Genomic DNA, 6691 nt, shown 5'->3' on the forward strand with positions numbered 1-6691 from the left:
TTATAATCGTATACAAAATTAAAATTTAAGGCATTATAATGATTTAATAAAATAAAACACAACATAATTAAAACATTCATAATCTTTTACAATTTATTAAGGGTGAGCATACTATAATAACTAATTGGTGTCTTGGTTTTTTTTTAAAAATATCTAAACTATCATCACTCCACTTCTCTACATTTTTACGTTCTTTATTTCTCACACAAATCTCAAACACATTCATTCTTCTTTCTTTTATATCACACACATTGTGTGTTCTTATTTGCTAGTTAATAATAAAGTTTGAATCGATTAATCCCATCCGTAGACAACTAATAAAAACCAACATAAATTTAAAAAAAAAAAGCACACACATAAACGTATACAAGTAACAAAGACCAAGATAAATTTAAAAAATATAAACGTACACAACCGAGAAATTGCATGATAATAATTTATTTCTCACTAATCGCCTCTGTACCGTGCCCAGATGTGTTCAACCAAGTCGGCTCGAAGTTAGTAATGTGCTTCTATGTCACGTAGATCGCTATAATTCTGGAGATATTCTCGGAATTCTTGGGTAGAGCCCATGACAATTCGTGCTAGTGGACGAGGGTCTTGATCCAATCAGTTGACTGATTCATCTCCCTCGTCCTCAATAATCATGTTGTGCAAAATAATGCACGTATACATGATATTTTTTATATCATTCTTTTAATAAGGTCGTGCAGGACCTCTAACTATTGCCCAACGAGCGTGGAGCACTCCAAATTCCCACCCCACGTCCTTTCTTGCAAATTCTTTGTCTTTCCTTCAATTTCTTCCTCTTGAGGTCCTCAGAGCACAAAAAGCTCTTGATGAAAGCAGCCTATTCTGGGTAGATCTCATCTGTAAGATAATATCCTTTTGTATAATGTTTCGTTCACCGTAAAATGAAAATTCGGATAATTTCTTTATAGGACGGCGTTGAATAACGTTGTTTCAGAATATTTATATCATTACACAGCCCTGCGACGCCGAAAAAACATGACATAGCCACAAGTCTATAGACGCGACAACTTCAAGAATTATTGTTGGGACTTCATATCGCCTCTATTATATTGTTCTTTTCGAGCTACGGGACAATTCTTCCACTCTCAATGCATGCAATCAAGGATGTCCAATATTCCAGGGAAGCCTTGTTTCTCTTCATGCATTTGAAGTAATCGTTGAGTGTCCGCGTCATTGGATATTCTCAAGTATCGTGCCCCAAACATAGCAATCACACATTGACGGAAGTTTACCAAGCAGTCCAAGACAGTTATTTCACCCATCTGTACGTACTCATCGAGAGACTCGACAGGGGCTGCATGCCTGCATATGCCAAACTTTGTCTTCCAACAGCGTCTCTCCTCCATTGAAATTACTTTGAATGATTTGTAAGGGCATCGACTATGCAAACGAATAAATCTCTGTGCTTTGAAATCACCTCCGAAATACTTCATCGTGGAATGTAGGATTTTTGGAGAAATAATTTTTGACAAGGCAAGAATGTCTGTCTTCATATCTCAATTCACATATTTCATTAAATTTCTAGATCGTGCATTCTTTCAGGCTGTTTGGAGTCTCTGATCTTCCTTTTCAAATAGCTTAATCATCATTCGATCTGCATTATCTTCCGCATCTTCTCACATCTCATTTTGCCAATATTCACGAACGATTCATAGCACGACGTGGATCTTCAGACATTTTTATTGTAAGTGTTGAGAAGTTGAAAATATTGAATGACAGAAATGAAAGTTTCAGACCATATTTGTAAAATAAAAATTGAGATTTTATAATATCCATTGCTTGCAATTCAATGTTATACTATCTATTGCACACAATTTGACGTTACTTTATCTATTGCACATACTTCAATGATATACTATACGTAAAACACAAATCAATGTTATAATATTCGTTGCACTATATTGATTTTTTATCTAAATAATCTTTTTGTTTATTTTATTTTCAGTTCACAACTAATTAAAAAAATTATGAATTAAAGCATTAAATTATAATAAAATAAAACACTACATTATTAAAATATTAATAGTTAATAATAAAGAACAACATAATTAATCGCATCCATACACAACCAAAAAAGACCAACAAAAAATTAATTAAAAAAAACATAAAAGTACACAAACAACAGAGACCAACATAACTTATAACTAAATAAACGAACAAATGATACATCTAATACACGCCACGTCTCTTTGAAATTGATTCAACTATTTTCATGTGGTAGTGAATATGGGCCTCCTTCATTTCACTTGTATCCTTCATAAGTATAGAATAATAATCTTTTTGTTCCAATTTGATTTCTTTCTGTAGCGTCTTGGCATCATTATGCCAAATCTCAGCTTCTTTTATTGTCAATTTTTCTCTTTGATATTCCTGCATTTGTTTCCATTTCAATATGATTTCTCCGTCATCTGTAACCATGTCTTTGTTCTTTATTTTGGTAATCTGTTGCCCTATTGGACGTGATCAAATTTCAAATTTTTCATCGGTGTCAGGATTGGTTGAAGAAGTGTGTGCCCCTGACTCGAAAGTCATCAACTTCTTGTTAACGTGATGTTCAAGTGATTAGGGAGTCCATTTCTCGCACTTCATTACAATCTTTCACATGTTTTCGCACTTGAATGCCTTATTTTCATGTGACGCTTTCCACATATTATGTGCAGTAGCTAAAATATCAGCATCACTTTGATCACTAGCCCCAATTGTTGAGCAAATTGTTGTATCATCTCAAGAACTTATCATCAGGCATAACCCGATGGTATGTCTTTATTGCATTTCATTCTCTCATTGGTGTTTCCACGGGCCGATTATCATTATATTATGTGGTTTTACTTTGCCAAAAATGCTTTTTTTTGCGTTACCAACTTTTGGGTCGTTAATTGTAGTGACCCGCGCCGTGATCACCTACCAATCAGAAACTTAAGCATGCAATTAAATTAATCAATAAAAACATCAAAAAATCAGTGGAAAAGCATAAACAATGATTAAATATTGTTATACAACTAAATCGAATAACTCCAAATGTATCAACCCAAATACATCAAAACATAAGCCTAGACAATAATCCTGCTGGCCCTACACTGCCTAAGCTCTCCTGGAACCACCTGCCTCATCCAGCCGCAGACCTGCCCCATGGAATAGGGTGTCCAGATACAACAAAGTACGGAACGTGAGCATAACAAGCTCAGTAAGAGAGTATCAGTATACGAAATTATACGTGCATGTATGCAAGTGAAACTGGGTACCAAGATTCTCAGGTCAAGAAATGCTCATAAACCGGGCCCAAAGTATATAGCACGATGCGCCGTCACCTCAAGAGGTGGCTCCTATACCCAGTGGATATTGGTGACCTGATACTAGTACATGTGTCCAACCAATCATGGTGACCTGACACAAGACTCACGTATCCAACCATCCACGACTCGTAGGGTGAGCTCCCTACTACAGGTTACCTCTAAGGTAATAAAGCTCAATATGCATATGAATGCAACATACAGTCATGACATGTTGTATCATATAAATCATGCAATCACATAATACATGCAAACACATAATACATGCATACTTGAAAGTAATTTTAATTCCTTGATATTCTCGATCTTAATTAATAATTAATATTTGATTTTGCTTTCTAGACAAGTTACAATATTTGGCAAATATCTTGCATATATTTCAAATATCTTATGAAATATATTTGTCATACTTAAATTATATCTTGATAAGGTATTTATTAGATATATTAAGTATTCGATATTATCAACATATGATTTAATATATTTGATAGAGTTTTATTTCTACTTAATAATGTTTCCTTATTCTTGTAGGACTTTATCTAAGGAAACCTTCAAGACTTGGATTCTAATCTATAAAAGAAAGTTTTCACGCACAAGAAAGATGGTACTTCAGACGTCAATGCTCAGAGCATATATCGAAGTATTCGCAGTGAATAATTGAAGAACTCTGAAGACGGTTTTGCAATCTTTGTCATTGCGTGTCCCCGTATTGTCGTTCGTGTTGAAGATATCAGAGACAACACTGTGGGAACTGTGTTGTTTGAAGATTTGTTGTGGTTCTTCAATTTAGGCTACGGGAGTTGCATTTTATTGTTTTTACTCTGATCTATTTAGGATGCAAGTTTGATTTCTTAACTTGTTGAGAAATTTAGGATTTATTGATTTTTCGTAAAATCACTAGTATTGCTTTGTAAGACTGATCTTAAGTTTTCTAGTTATATTTAGCCCTAAGGCACCCGCACGAGTTTTTATACTCGTGCAAAATTATTTATTTGTGTTTTATTTATGCTTTAAATTTCCGCTGCACTGTGTTGGTGTTGGTGTTATAATACCAAGTACAACACTGTCTGTTTCACATAACAAACCACGTACACCATTTCTTTCATGTGCCATCAGAGCCACCACTTGACTTTACTAAGTGCGTTCCTGGTTTTTGTTACAGGTTTGTTATGGATACTCCTGAAACAACCCTAACTACTTCTTAATATTAAACTAAATAAAATATGGATTTTTCAAAATTTCGGCATAACCTATCTATTTAAATCACAAACCACTAGGGGTGTGCAATCGATCAAAACCGAACCGACCGAACCGAAATTAAAAAAACCGAACCGACCGAAATATTTTTTTGAACAACCGAACCGACCAATTTTTAGCATAAAAACCGAGTTAACCGAACCGATTAAACATCGGTTATTTCGGTTACCGACCGAAACAACCGATGTTTTTCAAAAACAAATTAAAAAAAAACTTTGAATATCCTAAGTAATCCTCAAATCCATTCCAGACAAATTACTGATGCTTTGACACAGTCCCCCAATTAAGAGAGCTCCACAAATCAATAATGTCACTCGAGATAAGTTGCATCATGACCATCGAGAAGATGCAGTTGGTTCGATCAAAAATCAAAAACTCTGTTCGGGAAAAATTTTATATTTTTGGAAACTCTTTTATTTTGGACTCTAGACTTTATTAGGCTTTTAATTCCGTTTTTTGGGGAATATTATCAGACTTGGGGGGGAGATCTCTAAGGCGGCTAGGTTTTATTTGTTTCAATTTTCCTCTAGTTTTCTTCTCTTCTTTGAATTTTTATTGATTGGGTGATGAATCGTTGTAGCTAAACCTTTTATACTTGGTTGAGGGAGACGAAACCTTGATATATTTTATTCATGAGATTCGATTCGTAGTGTTTAATTATTGTTAAGTATCAATATTTGATCTGGTTTATTTCATGTTTGTATGCGAGATTTTAGGATTGACCATCTTAGGATTTTGTTTTGCAAACTATAGCTAAATTAGAATTCAAATCCGTAATTGTTTGAATTAACTAATTTGCGAATGCAACTACGTTTGATATTTTCTGCTGTTGAATTTATTAAATTGTAGGGTCAATTATTGACTAGGCTAAATACAACCGCTGGTGTTTGTGTTGTCTAGATTCGTCAGTTTTACTAGTTTGAATACTACCGTGGATTTAAATCTGATCGCTGGTATTGGGTTAATTTATGGGGTAAGAGTTAATTTAGAATACTGTTTTCTAATTAGCTAAAAATTAAGGTTAAATAGGAATTTGATTTTCAATGACGAATATTTAATATGATTAATTATTTTTAGGGAATCGATGATTGAATGAATGAATATCAAGGATGTAGTCGACTGATACCAAGTCTCGTCTCTTATTGATTTCTCCAGTTGAATTTTTATTCTTGCATTATAGTGATAATATTAAATTTTTAATTGCTTAAATTTCTAGTAGTTAATCTCAATATCAAACCCCCTTTTATTTATTTTCAGTATTTTTAAGAATACAAATAAATATCACTTTCCTCGTGGGAACGATCCCTACTCTCACTACTACATAATTTATTTATCTGATTGGAGTCGGGTAATTTGGGCGCGACACGACTGAGCGCTGCCAAATTTTGGCGCCGTTGTCGGGGAAGGCGTTTAGTTTATTTGTGTTCTTGTTTTTATTTTTTATTTTATATTCTTTCCCCAGTGCTTTTCGGGTTTGTTAATGCTTACAGGAGAATCTTCTGAAGATTAATTCCCCTACAACACGGAGATTGAAAGAACTTTGCACAGGCGAAGGAGAGAACTCCGTAGGCAACAACAAGAAACCGCTGCTCAAGCTGCTTTTCTAGAAGAAGAAGAGATGGCTGCTAATGCAAATCTGAGTCTTCGACAATTGGGCACTCCTGACCCCAATCAACAACCTTTATGCATTACTTTTCCTACTTTAGAAAATAATGCTACTTTTGAGCTCAAATCTGGATTAATTCACTTATTACCTGCTTTTCATGGTCTTGCAGGTGAGGATCCGAATAAACACTTAATGAAGTTCCACGTGGTTTGCACAAGTATGAAACCCCATGGAGTGACAGAGGAGCAGATTCAGCTGAGAGCTTTTCCTTTCTCTTTGAAGAGTGCTGCTAAGGATTGGCTGTATTACTTGCCCTCTGGTTCCATCACAACGTGGAAGGAAATGAAAAGAATCTTTCTGGAGAAATATTTCCCAGCCTCTAGAGCTGCGAACATCCGGAAGGAAATCTGTGGAATCAAGCAATACTCCGGAGAGTCACTACATGAGTATTGGGAGCGAAGATTTGCGCTAGCTGTCCGCAACATCAGATAAGTGAAACCCAATT

This window comes from Henckelia pumila, chromosome 4 (assembly GCF_033568475.1).
Source record: "Henckelia pumila isolate YLH828 chromosome 4, ASM3356847v2, whole genome shotgun sequence".
Lineage (NCBI taxonomy): Eukaryota > Viridiplantae > Streptophyta > Magnoliopsida > Lamiales > Gesneriaceae > Henckelia > Henckelia pumila.